The 15,251-nt window shown below is 36.9% G+C and overlaps 1 long non-coding RNA gene across 1 annotated transcript; it reads right to left on the reverse strand.

The window, feature by feature from the left end:
- Positions 1 to 5,351: 5,351 nt before the first annotated feature.
- On the reverse strand, positions 5,352 to 9,541 carry LOC309505595. Its single transcript, XR_014208508.1, has 3 exons — positions 9,331 to 9,541; positions 6,386 to 6,512; positions 5,352 to 6,071 (listed from the first exon to the last, which is right to left on the reverse strand). It is a non-coding gene; the product is annotated as an uncharacterized lncRNA (long non-coding RNA).
- Between the last annotated feature and the right edge of the window lie 5,710 nt (positions 9,542 to 15,251).

Raw genomic sequence — 15,251 nt, forward strand, 5'->3', positions numbered from 1 at the left:
AAAGCTATGTCTGGATTATCCCAACGCATAGTTTTGCATCTGGGGGTGAGACCTCTCAGAGATTACACCAATATTAGCTTTCTCGAACATTTAATTAACATGCATTCCCTATATGTGGTTGTTAAACGCCTCAGGTAATTACTATGAAATGTAAGTTTGTCAGAAGAAAAAGGATCGGCCATACATTTAAAAAAAGTCTTTTAAGTGAAGATGTTGTGTTTGTCACAAAGACATCTAAAGAGTTTTTATACGTGTGAGGAAACCTCTCGCAATATTACTAATCATGTAATCACAGAAATAATGCAGGTCACCAGATTGTTTTAAAGAAATTAAAGCATAAATAAAGGTGATTCTTTATATAAAGAAGATAGACTTCTGCTTTTGCAACACACAAATGTATAAATGTTCAAAATCGTTTGTGTCTTTGGTAATTTACTTCCAATCCATACTTTGAAGCCTCATGGTTTTAGGTCTGTAAAAATACAGAATAAAAATAAAGAAATAACTATTATGACTACTGTAGGGGTAAATGAAATATCCTATTTTGTGTCTTGTTTTAGTGTAATAAACAGTTTTTGTAAAGCAAAGAGTTGTATTAATGTTTTTTAAAGTCCCCGTGAACCGGAAGTTGCAAAACGACTTTTCTCCACTGTTGTGACGTATTTCCAAGTGAAAGGGAATATTGAACAGACTCCTCCTGTCCATCTCTGCTCATAGCAGACGGTTTAAGGAGTGGTTAAGCCGTCAAACTGACGTCATTAGAAAAGAAACGCCATTTCCAGACCGGAAGTCGCTTTTCAGACTTTGATTAAAGATTACCATGACCAACCATTTTTCCTGTGTATTAACTTGCACGGATTAATTTTTCACCACAAGACTAGTAATATGCGCTAACAAAGTAAATAGGATAAATTTTGATTTCATGTCGACTCTAAAAATAGCTTTCATCAATTTCTTGTAAAGAAAACCAAAAGTTTACAGTATCACCCAAAGCTCACAATGCCATTCAGAGTTCAGAAGAGATAATTTCTCGTTAGGCATAACACAGCATGGTACAAAGTGATGCTCTCTCTCTCTATGATGTCGTAAAAGTTAAGACGTTCATCCGTATGTGTGTGTGTGTGTGTGTGTGTGTGTGTGTGTGGACAGATGCTTGAAAATATTAGGCTAGAAATATCTAATAGTGAATTAATAACTAAATTAGCCTAAATAAAAAATGTAAACATTTTGAACGTTGTTTTGATAAGTCTTTTTTACCAAGATTTAAATCTGTAGCTATAGGCTAGCGCTGCGCATGTGTATTCTCATACGTTGCGGAGTTTTAGGTGGGCGGAGACTCTATTTCTCATTCATGTGCTTTGCGGGACAGCGTAAGAGATATTGTTAGCTAAAAACTAAACAAAAGTTTATGTTAAAAAGTTTTGCTTATAATCTATTTGTTTGATGTATTTTTTAACTGTTGTAGTTTGATATGTTTGATATGTTGCTCACGTTTGAAACATTGTTTAAAAAACATAATTTACCATTTTTCTGGTATCTTTAAAAGTCGTTCGTGAAAGACATTCTATAACTTTCTATAGACATTCTATAATAATTTTTTTTACAGGTTTTAAAATCTGTAGGTGAAGGAAAACATTCTAACTTGTTTTACATTTTTCTGATAGGCCTAACGTTTTAAATACTACACCTTTGTATTTTAAAGGTCTGTATCATTTTAAAAAGTTATATGTGAAAGTGTTACATGTCTGTGAAAAGAAAACTGTTTGCCTGTCGCTTACGTTTCACGGTTTTACAGTTTAAATCACATAGTTTTGAACAGATTTATTATTTTTTTACTCCAAAACGCATTCTCAAACAATGATCAGATTTCTCCATTGGGAGATGTGGATTATCCTATCGAGTGAATAAATCAGTAGTGAATATTTGTTAACTTCACCAAAAGTCCAAAATTAACTGAAACATGAGTTTTTTATTTTTTAAACAACTATTATTTTTTATAAATGTTATTTACTAGTGTAATTATAAATACATCTAGCGTTAGGTGGGCGGAGACTCTGCTTCACACATGATCTATACTCAATCATGTTTCTACCGGCGATGAGTGATGTAGTATCATACGGAACTTAAAACTAAACTTTAGTAGCATATTGTATTTTAGTTGACGTTGTTTTGAACGTTATTTTATTTTTTTATCTGTATGTGAACGACCACATTCTAACTATTTTCAGATAACGTTGTAAAATGTACGAATACTAAACCATTGCATTTTAACTTTATGCCGTGTTTTTAAAAAGTTTTACATATGGAAAGCAAAACTTTTCTTTAATTAAAAATGTATGAACGCTAACGACATGTGTATTTTAAATGTATATATTATTTTTAAAATGTGTGTTTACCACCCTTTGTATTTTAATGATAAACATTGTATTAATGTCTTTTTTTGTATGTGATTGTGAAAAGTACACCTTTAAATGTGGACCGTGGGAATTTTCCCACGTTGGAGGGCTCGGTCCAAAAGTGGGGAGGAGTGGGGGTCGGTGTTTGTGTGAGTGTGAGTTAAATATAATTTCTCCTATGACATAGGCGAAGCAAGGCATAGCATGTTTATTAATATAGCACATTTTATACACTGGCAATTCAAAATACTTTACATAGAAAGGATTAAATAATCACAAAATGTATTCAGCCAATCGATGCTTTTCTGTGGGTATCCATTCGTTGCAGCCGGTAATCCTATTGGTGCGTATCCATCAACAGATCCAAATGCGTCGCTCCATTTTAAAAAAAGCTACGTGATTTTAGAAAAAATCTGTTCCAACACATGTAAAACATTCCATTGAAACATGAATTTTAAATCGTAGTAGGCTATTTTAAATGCTCATCCTCAGAAATAGGCTACGAACATTTGGGTACATCCATTCCAAAAAAGTATATAAACGTAATCCTCTGGGTGTTTTTTATATATATATATAATCCGTGAGAAGTCGGTATCTTGCAACCGTGGTTAATCCAGCCCACTCTGCTATGAAAACCGGTTCACTCCCATCATCTTTCAAATCTCTCCATTCTCCTGTATAAAATAAAATCCAATCCCTTTCCATAAAAAAACAAATTGGGAATCGCTCGTCGTTATCCATTAACCAATCTGACTTCGCACGCACGTCCTCCAGAAAAGTATTTCACTTGCGCTCCGCCGGCTCGTGGAGAAATCGCGTTAAACGGGTCCTGGTAACTATGTTTTTTTTTTTCGCGGCGCTAAGGTCGAATCCTCCATAGTTTCATCAATGTTTCAGGAGTTTTGGGGTCTGACGTAGCCATAGTGTTCTACTTGAATAAAACCACAAGTAGATCTTGTCATGTTTGCGCTCCTTTTTAAACAGCTCATGTGACTGTGATGCTGTGGGAGGGGGATTCCTATGAGTGATGTCATTTGTATCATCCAATGACATTTGAGAGGTGTGTCTTAATTTCACACAACCTATGAGCTTTGAGAGGGGCGTGTTAGGGGGTGTGGTCTCTCCGGGCCGTTGCATCGGTTTTCTTTGGTCATTTAAGTCTGGCTACTGAGCTGACCGGACGTGTTTTCTATTTGGGAGCTTGAAGGGGGGTGTGGGAATTTCCCACGGTGACATCTGTTGGGGCGGGGCTAGGGGCGGGGTTTGTGTGTGGCTCTCTGTAGGCCTCAGACTGCTTTATTTCTGTCTGACCTGTGGACTGAATGGACGCTCTACACTTTGCTCCACTACAACAAACCACTTATATATCTTTAAACTCCGAGTCTTTAACAACTGGGTATGTAAAAACGTAACACTTTTTAAACTAGTTTGTGTTTTATGTAAAAGTTTTACAAATACTGTCTGAAAGTTAAATGCTTACAAATCAATCTTTTCTGTAAATTAAAAAAACTCTTAACTTGTTTTAATGTTTTAACATCTTTAAATAACACTAACTCATTTTTTAATATCTCTTTTAGAGAAAAATGCAATTTTAACTTATTTCATTGATGTTTTGAAAGTGATGAATGTACATCTGTCTTCTTTAATAAAAACCACTGATCTCACACTCTGGCTATGTCTTTATTGTACATTTCTTTAAAAGTTTTAATTTACACTGTTTAGAACTACTGAGCGTGCGAAATTTTCCCACGCTTCAGATGTTCAACCCCTAAGGAGGCGTGACACAAATCCAATTTTCCCACGGTGTATGTACACCCCATAAGTGGGAGGAGCTAGCGTGGGAAATTCCCACGGTGTACTGTACAGCCCATAAGTGGGAGGAGCTAGCGTGGGAAATTCCCACGGTCAAAGGGGGCGGGGCTTTGAGGGCCATAAAGCAATAAAACTGTCAGTTTTTTAGATGGAAGGTGCCCTCTATTCTCTCTTACATGCATTAGGAACACAAGCAAGACCATGACATTAAACTACTTGATGTTGTTGATCTGTCAGTCTATCGGGGGAATTAATGAGAATAAACCGTGCTTTATACAACCCTCCTCTCCATCGTATGATAAAGTCCTGCTGATACAGAACGTCAGCAGAAGCATCAACGGCACATCAATACATCTTTAATAAAACTCTGTTTACCGTATGTGTTTAATGGAGCGCAAACAGAGCAATTGAGTTTTGAGTTTTGATTCAAGTTGTTATCTCTAATAACCCTAAATGTCACAGAAAGGAAGGGTGTGTGCAGTGAGAAGAAGGACATTGACTTCATTTATTGAGTGCAGATGTTTAAACTGAACTGCAGGCGGTCTGTGAATGAGACGCAGGCTTTTGCATTGAAACACAGCAGGCAAACGCTGCACTACTGTCTGGAGAGTGTTCGTCCCGGCTGTGTGTCGAACTCTGATGTGTGTCAGTTCTACAACAGCAGTGAACAGACTTCATTAACCCTCCAACATCAGTTCTACAACAGCAGTGAACAGACTTCATTAACCCTCCAACATCAGTTCTACAACAGCAGTGAACAGACTTCATTAACCCTCCAACATCAGTTCTACAACAGCAGTGAACAGACTTCATTAACCCTCCAACATCAGTTCTACAACAGCAGTGAACAGACTTCATTAACCCTCCAACATCAGATCTACAACAGCAGTGAACAGACTTCATTAACCCTCCAACATCAGATCTACAACAGCAGTGAACAGACTTCATAAACCCTCCAACATCAGTTCTACAACAGCAGTGAACAGACTTCATTAACCCTCCAACATCAGGCCTCAAGAACATGTACAATACACAGTCAGCCAGTGGGTTCAGAAACACGAGATAACTAGTCAAATACACAAATATATAAAACAGTGGATTGTAACTGTCGTAACCAGATGTAAATATAATAATCATGATTACATAGGGGAGAATGAGAAAAGTGTAAGTCAGAAGCACCAGGAACAAACTGGCCAAAATTTTCTTGCGCTTTAGAGAAGTAAGTGATATTGCGCGTGAAAGACCGCGACAAGTGCCAACAAAACACAGAATGATTATCGGGTAGGGGATTATACAGGCGATCCATCGAGACAGACGTCTAAACAGCCGATCAGAGTTAACGTCTGCAAAGATCAGAGGAACAAACCAGATGATCACAGAAACGACACAGCAGACTTTTAGTGAATGATGAGATCTGTACCAGATAGGATGAGAAACCAGAAGATATCGTTCAAAAGCAACACATGCCATAAAATACACACCCACAATCAAACTATACCAATATGCATTATTCACCTCCAATGACCTTGTGATTGTGAATGTTAATTTACTAATGATCTGAATGAGATCTGAAAGAATCAAATGAATAACAAACACTGGAGTGGAGCGATTAGATTTGATAAGAGCAAACAACGCAAACAGAGTTAAGATCATGATTAGAATCTCAATGGATGAAATGATCCTGATAATTAATGAGTGTGCAGATAGAAGTTTCAAGTAAAATTCCCACATCTGATCGTCATCATATTTATAATCTACTCCACTTGATCTGTTGCTGCTGGCGTTGATATAATAATCTTCACTTGATCCGGTGATACTGGCGTTTTGTTCTGCCATTGTTTCATGAAATCTTGACAGGCAACACTAAATAACAAACCAGTCATTAGTTTAAAAACATGCATTCATTTACTATTTACTACTTTATTAAAAACATTAGGGAAAAATATATGACATAACTTGTTTTCTGTGTGATTGTTGAAATAAAGTTTCCTCAGTTTGCTCTACATGTTCTTTAGAGGAGATGTGTGTCATGTTAGAAAGCTAAGATTAAAGTTTGGAAATCCTCCATTTGAACAATATCACAGAAGCAAGAATGCTGTTGTTCTGAATATTCAGTCCAGCACAGCTGCAAGTGTACAATGTTTTATTAAACTAGGAATAAATCTTGAAGAACTTACGTTACTGACAGGATTGTGTGTTTCGTCTGCAGGTCAAAGCAGAAGTTTGTGGAGCAACACACAGACTGACAGATGTTTCACAAGTTTCCACTGCCGTGTTTAAAGAGCTCTTCATTCACTGCACACACTGTACAAACACACATCTTAAAGCTTGTGGATCTAATGTAGGAAATGCCTGAGATTACAGACAAACGTGTGCAACTGTAATTACCTTAAAGACACAATTAACTAACAATGGTGGTTTGAGTGAAAAACCAGTCTAACTTCCACAAACGCTTCGGCTCAACTACGACGACTGGAGTAATCTGAGAACGCTTTATATCTTCATTTATAAAGTTCACTCAGCGTTTATAACTCTTTCCCTGCAAGTGTTTTTGCTCATTTCACTAAAGCTTCACGGCCCACAGAATATTTTGTTGTATGAATATCTGAACTAGGGCTGCAACGATTCATCGAGTTACTCGATTTACTCGATTACAAAAATTCCTCGAGGCAAAAACTCTGCCTCAAAGCCTCGTTAAATTCCTATGACGCTCACTATACGCGCAGGGATCTGATTTCACACGGACCGTTGTTCAGTGTTCAGGAAGCACACCATAGCGCGTGATACATTTTGAATTTAGTTGGCGCGATGGCGGAGAGTAAAGATGTCCATAAATGGCAGAGAATGTCTAAAGTTTGGGATCGCTTCCTTCCAGCGTCGCTGAAACAAGGTAACGATTCTGTCCCGCATTTTTTTTTGGACCCAGCGCCAATATTTCCGCCCGTGACTAAGCCTATATTGATGTTCACTGATTTTAATACCATACTGTATTTGTAGTGATGATGTCGTGATGCGGTTTGACTATATGATGTTTAGCTTTGATGTTTTTAAGTAGTAAACGTATTCACGTTCAATTGCAAGAGAGTATAGCCTAAAAAAAGAACAGCTTCACACACACACACACACACACACGCACCCTCGTCTCTCACACGCGCCAGTCAGACCAATTGCGGCAATGCATATGCTTAAACTTTTATGTAGCCACGCAACAATAATTTCAGCATGCATTCACTGTATACACCGGGACGTGATGGAGGAACAAATATTGTATTGCAGTCTTTGCGAGACCTTGTTTGTAGGCTATGTCACGTCTGCCAAATAGTTACAGACAACAACAAAAAATGAAACTCCCCAGCCTCTCCAATCCACTCGTACTTTTGGGGAAGATATAATCAGCTACCAAAGTAATTGAGCATAGAACATTTTCAATTAACAAAAAAATATAATACTACAAAACGTGATAATATACTTAAACTAGCCTAAGTGAAAAACAAAATGCTGTTCTTTTTCTATTTAACAAAATGCATATTTGCAATAAAACATTCCCCTTTTCAAAGCTACACTTATTTTTTTTTTATTATAAATTGTATACATTGTGTACCTGTTGGGCTTGATATTTTATATTCATTTCATTTATTTTTGTTCTCAAGTGGGTAATTTGCAGAAGGTGCAATCCTTTTTTTGTAATGTTGTATTAAGAAGACAAAACTAAGGCCAAATGGCCTTTACTATTTAAGTTTGTATTGATAGTTTTACATGTTATACATGTTTTACAGTAAGTTGACTTAACTGTCTTGTTATATAATTGTTGGCACTGGCACTTATAAACACTAAATGGGTCAAGATTGCAATAAATAGGCTTAGTTTTGGAGCCAAATGTTGGAGTTGGAATAAATACCTAATTTTCGTTATGCATTATTTGTTTTGGTTGTTTAAAAACACACACATTTTTTTTTAATCCGATTACTCGATTAATCGATCGATTAAGTGCTAGATTAATCGATTACAAAAAGAATCGATAGCTGCAGCCCTAATCTGAACATGTAATATATCGAAAGAAAGAATCGACACTCTGCTTTAAAAAAAGAAAACATGCATACAACACTTGAAAGTGGGAAAGTTTAATAAAAAATAAAACATTTTGAGCAAAAAGCTGAGAAAATCATGTTTATGTCAAAGACTTCATCCAGATCATATTCAGAATGATGATCAAACTCAGATGGATTATTTATTGAGTGATGTAATATTCATAGTGTACTCTTCAGTAATACAGGTATAACAGAAGCTCTACAGAAGTGTATAATATAGCTCTGCCATAGCATTTCACTGATCTTTATTATAATGTATTTTGTTCCAGAGATTATATCTGCTGCTGTACTTTAATGTACTCTAGGTATTTATTTTGCAATGTACAAGATACTATATTAAAGTTTTCTTGATTTCAAAGTGTATGTCTTCACATTTATATTAAATTATTTTTGCACTTTTAATATATCATTTTGAATACTGATTAAAACAGCTTTATAATAAAATATTAGTGTAATGCTAATATATTTCTAATGAGCTGAAATGCTATTAAAATATTATTGAAGTACATTAAAATGAAGCCTCACATATATGATCACTGTAGTTTAAGAAATATGAAAGTATATTTTAAATGAACTGTAAAGAAATACACTTAATGCACTAAATGTACTTGAATTTAATATATTAAAATATATTGCAAAAACTTAAAATTGATCTTAAGCATATCTTGAAATACACTTAATATACTGTTGTTTCAAAATAATATGTTTAATACGCACTTAGTACAGTATATAATCTATAATTTCAATATATTAAGTATGCCCAAAAAAGCACAATTTCCTTTTCACCTGGAAACAGATGATGAAGTTTATGAGCTGATCACATCATCATCAAATCAATATCAAGAACCTGAAATGGAAACTGGTTCCTACAGGACCTTAAAGAAAACTTCCAAACCTGCTTTAAACAATTCCATCTTCATTTCTTTAATTTCTTCTACACATAATCAAGCACACTAGAGAGTCAACAAGCTGAACAACATGTGCTAACGTTTGAATAAAGGCTGAAACACAACGACACAATAATATGATCTTACCTGGAATCAGACTGAAGACTGAAGACGCTGTTCATCAGGAGATGATGGTGTTTATGAGCTGCTCAGCGTTCTTTTATAGCCTGAATTAACTCCAGAAACACCAAACAAAGATGCATTAAACATCATTAACAGTTAATGCACATGCAACCGCATCAGCAATCAGCAAACCAGACCAAACTCCACAATATAAAACCATTAAAAAAAGACAACAGAATGTGAACATCCAGAAATACAGTGATATAATACTAAGATTTTGTCATACTGTAAGTGGATCAAATTATGATTATGCAGTAAGAGCAAAATAAAAACAAAATATGGTAAAAATACAAAATATTATAACAACTTTTATTACCGGAAACAAAATCACTTTATTTGCAGTTTCATTCCAGACACAGAAACCCTGCATCACACAAAATATGAACACATTAAACACAATACAATAATAATAAAATCAATAAATAAAGACACTGATATGTGTGAATCTCCACATTAATCCGTCAGTAATGTTGAGTTAGTTTGATTCTGCACTACACTTTAATAATGCTCCACTAATCTGTGTCTGATTCTAATTATGGACACTTGATGTAGTGATAAATGTAAAGTATATTAACTTTATCCACACGAGAAATTAGCATTTCTGTTAAAGATTTATTATTAATTACAAAATGTGCGTTCCACGTGTTACATTATGTTGTTGTCACGGACACTACATTTCCCATCATCCTCTCTGGCCCTCACCTGCATGCACTTCCTCTGTGTACAATGTTCAGTTTCCATGGTTACGTCATTATTAGTTGTTTGGTTTCAGCTGTGTGTCAGCTTTAGTCACTCGTTTCAGTGTGTGATTTAAGCCTCACCCTTGCCTTCACTCTTGGTCCAGTCTCTGTTATGTTTAGATGTGTTTGCACTGTCTGTTTGCTTGCTTTTTGAAATATAATTAAACTTATTAGTGTTTTGTGACACTAACACAATATTTTAACTAATTGACTAGATGCATTGTCAAATGACAATCGTTTCAACTGAAGTGGTGAAGGTTGCGTTAGCTAGAAGGAGCGAGTGAGCTATCTGTCAGCAACCAAACTAACCTAGTTAGCTCCTGAGTTATGTGTTGTTGATGAAGATAGGCCACATTATAATACTACCCGACAACTGCCCCCTTCTTCAGTATCAAACGCTGAGCGAAACCTGCTTGATATTGTCCCAGGTTTGAAAAACTGGCAGAGCAAACTAACATAATATATGACAATATTGGGGGCGTAAATATTAATGATCCCGACTGCAACGTCACAGTCGGTGTTATGCTGGGATTCATCCGTTTAACATAGATTTACATACAGTATGAAGGAGGAAACAATGGAGTTTAAGGGCGTTTTTCCACTGGGTTCGTTTGCTGCGGTCCGAACCCGAGTGCGCTAGTTCCCGGCGCCCCCCGCAGCGTTGGTCTGGTTTCACACTCAATTAGTTGTATCGAACCCAGGTGCGTTTGCAGTGATCTTACGTCATCGCAAACGCACACGGAAAACGCATGGAGAATACAACTCGACAGAGCATAGCTGTAATTTGTCTGTTTTTTTGGTGCTATTATGCACAACATAGTGAGAGACAACTACGTTTATGTTCATTACATATGGTGTAATTCAGCACATATCCAGGGGACGCCGTGTTTCTGCTGCTCGCAGAAGATTTTTCACTGATGCGACAGTGATACGCATGCGCGGGATACTATACTTCCTGAACAAGCACGCACCCGAGTCCGTGTTGCTTGCACATTAACGCGAACCGCGCCACGGTTCGGGAGCGACCGAGCTCAGACCACCTCCTCCAGGTAGTCTCGGGTTCGGTACTCTAGTGCGCACCCGGGTCCGATGACAGCGTTCACATTAACGATTTTTCATGCGAACCGTGCCCCGGTCCGCACTAAACTGCCAGTGTGAAAGCGCCCTTAGGCTCACGGTATGTCAGTTCCATGTCCAGAACTCTTATTATTCAACTATGCCAAGGCAAATACAGTTTTCCATTCTATGGCACCTGTAATATTGGTGAAAAGCTAATTCATGTTCAATTATTGTGAACATTAGACTTTTTCACAGTACGGTACACTTGAGGAACAATCAAACAGCATCTTAGCTTAATGTAAATAATGACAGTAATGAACACTTTCATCCACATGTTGATAGTGAACACAAAAGTGATGTGATGTTTCACATATGATGATTTAGAAGATTATAATAGCTAAAATAATAAACAATACAGTTATTATGCATTCTTTAAAGTGTCAGTCATGAAGGATTAAAGCACTTCTACTGAATATCATAATTGATTTGGTTTCTTCCATTAGAAAACACTTCCCTATTGAGTGGATGTGAGTGATTTTTCCCTCAATTTTCAAAAGCTTGTTAGTAAGAGACTCAGTATGATTGCACATTTGATCATTTCCCATCAGCATTAATTCATTATGGATGATGCCACAAACCACCTCTAATATAACATGAATGTTAACTGTTTCCCACTGAAAGTATCTGCACAATATCTGTGACTATCTGTGAGCTGTATATGCTTATGTGGACTTAAATCCTGACTAGCATGAATTTAGTTGTTGATTTTGAACCAGATTGAACCAGATCACCACAGGTGCACCTGAGTATAAAAGAGCGCCTGTAGTGACGTCATCCACTTCTTTGTCTTGTAACAGGCTCAGACCTGTTGCCATGTTCTTCCGTACTGAGTGTACTACTACTACACACCACCAGAGGCGCTATGGTACTCTAGTGCAGTGGTTTTCAAACTTTTTCAAGAGCGACCCTTTTTTTTTTTTTTAATTGACGCGACCCATAGGCCTATATAGGCCTATTCTTAAGCCAAGCATACAGAATACAATGGGGCTAAAAGCGAATTAGACTTTATTCTCATTTAAAAGTGCTCTGTTGTGCACAGCTGGCACAAAAATTCAGCTCAGCACTTTTCTTAACAACCGCTTTTGATGATGCACGTGCAGTGGCTTATCCGTGACGCGATCGCAACGCAAAGTTGATTTTGCACTCTTTTGATCTAGCTAAAGCTACAGGGATGCTAATTAACCGGTTAACCATTAACCATTGTAAGAATTTTAACCAATTAATAGCCTACTATCGTTTACTGTATGCTTAAAAAATACACTAAAAATATTCCACAACAAATCCTTTAAATTGAATTATATTCAGAACAGAACAAGAATGAAAAAAATATCTATAAACAAGCCAAAATGAAATAATTTAAAGTGAAAGTGAAAGTAAGCGGCGTTGGGCTCACGTAACTCTCTCATTCCAATACATTTTTTTCCATATTCGCGATTTATTTGGATGCTAAACTATTATTTAGTATAAGCTTCTAAGAAAAAATGAAAATGATTATCCCCCCAAATTTTAAATATTTATTAGGCTTCAAAAAATATAACAACTTTTAATTTAAGTGAACTTAAAACAAACCTTACATAAACCCATTATAAATGTCATATTTAATATAGATAAATCCTTATTAAAGCTACAAGCATTCTTTAGTCAAGAGCAGTGAGTGATTTTCTCTGTTTTCTTTGTCCTTTGGTTAACTTTACTGACAGAGAATTAGCTGCTGCCACTTTAGGACCAGCCACTGCTGACGATCTCACGCATCCCATTCTCTCACTTCTCTTTACTTTCATTTAAGATCTTATTTAACTCATTTAAGACTGTTCTTGTGAGGATACTCGACAAAACGGACACTTTGGCATATATGTATGTTGTTCGTTCTTGCGCGAAAGAGAACTTGATACTGGCGTCTATCTGTGGGTCGTGTGTGTGTGTGTCAGGAGGACATTCACTGACAGCGCGTTCTCTTTTGTCTTGTCGCGCATGAATGGTTTAAAAGCATTTGCATGAATAAGAGCGGGATCATATAACAATAGTTTAAAGTAACCTGTTGTTGTTTCTGGCGTTTCATCGCCTGTGCCGACACTGCGATACACGGAGAAGCAGGACCGAGCCTATGTCGATGCGCGGGTCCACGTCCAGGAACATCGCAAGCACACTATGGGCCCTATCTTGCACCCAGCACAATTGACTTTGTACGCGACGCATGTATCATTCCTATTTTGCACCCGACGCACAGCGGACTTTTCCCTCCACAAACGCACGTCGGTAAATTAGGGAATGAACTTGCGCTCCCTTGTGCTCCTCAGTGAAAAGAGGAGGCGTGTTCCGGCGCAAACGTTCCCTGGTGCTATTTTGCAGTTTCAGAAAACAATTCCGCCACTGACCAGGAGAAACCTAGTCTAAAGTCAGTGGCGTTATTCATGTTATTCATATGCTATTTTAAGGGCCATGCTTGGCCATAATGTAGCGTGTGCACAACACACATACACTTTGATTCTCTCATCTACACAGAAGCAGCAGTTCACATTTTTCGAAAACCATACATTATTACAAGGAAAAATATTCCACACGAGGGAAATCATTGTTGTGTCCATGAAGATGTGAAGATAGGCATAAATCTAGCTTACACATTTACCCAAATTATCTCCATAAAGCTTGTCTGCTGAAGGAAGCATGAAGTGCTCTGGAAATGTCCTGGTAGACGGCTGCGTTGAGTGGACAGCACAGTGGACCAACACCAGCCGATGACATGGCTCCCCAAACCAACACAGACTGTGGAAACTTCACACTGGACTTCAAGCATCTTGGATTGTGTGCCTCTCCATTCTTCCTCCAGACTCTGGGACCTTGGTTTCCAAATGAGATGCAAAATTTGCTCTCATCAGAAAAGAGGACTTTAGTCCACTGTGCTTTATTTGGTCCACTGTGCTCTCGATTGCTCCTGTCTGCTCGATTGCTCCTGTCTTCCCTGCTGCTCTGCTGCTGCGTTGCATTGGTTTGCGTCTGTAAGCTTTGTATCTTTGTTTTAATCATTATTTACTATCATTCCTTGTTATTTATACTGCTAAATATAACTTAATCAACACCACACATTAACCCTCTGGGGTCTGAGCTGTTTTCTGGCCCTGGAGGTGTTCTGACATGCTCTGACATTTGTGTTTTTTTCTGTTACTAGTGACATTTTCATGGCTAAAGTCTAATTACACTGTATTCAGCACAAACTCTGCTACAATAATATATCAGCAGCATGTATGTAAAAGTTTGTAGTTTTAAGATAATGACATTTATGCGTGGTTTGTGAAAATACAAAAAAAAATTCTCACTGAAATAAGGCCATGAAACCCATACTGATTATTTCTTCACAAGACTTTTGAAAATTGTATGACATAGCCTAGAATATTTGCTCCAAAACTATGTGAAAATCACCCTGACTGCTCATTCAGATAAGACAATATATTGATTTAAAAATTTTACGACGTGTTTTGTGTGAGAAAGCTTTATGCGGGAGCTCATTAATATGTAAGCTTTTCACACCTGAGAAAGACAAAGACACTCCCCTAACTGCCCTATTAGGAGCGATCAGGCCCTGTCATTCAGAGCAACCTTGCACAAAGAATGAGGAGATTTAAAAAGAATGGCTTTTAGATTGTTTGGATTTATTTACAACACAACATAATCCAAAAATACACAACAAATGACAAAAGAGCACATTGAAAACAATGATCCAAAGACAGAGACCTTTGTGCCATTCCTAAAAACATTGTACATACCTTTCATTTCCAAGGTGTTTGATTTTCACTTTACCATGTTCATATACAGAGACTCATGTGAATGTTGAAGTCAGCAGGACTCAGTTGCATCAAGGCCCTGTAAAAAAAAAAAAAAAAAAAAAAAACTGTGAACATACTGATATCAAGAGAAACTATAGGGCTGCACGATTTTGGGAATAGATTTTTTATTTTTCTGGTTAAAATTTCTTTTTAAAATTCACAGAATACACACACACATGTTTCCAACAATATATAATGAACACCA

The sequence above is a fragment of the Leuciscus leuciscus genome (assembly GCF_965113295.1).
Source record: "Leuciscus leuciscus genome assembly, chromosome: 9".
NCBI classification, from domain to species: Eukaryota; Metazoa; Chordata; class Actinopteri; order Cypriniformes; family Leuciscidae; genus Leuciscus; species Leuciscus leuciscus.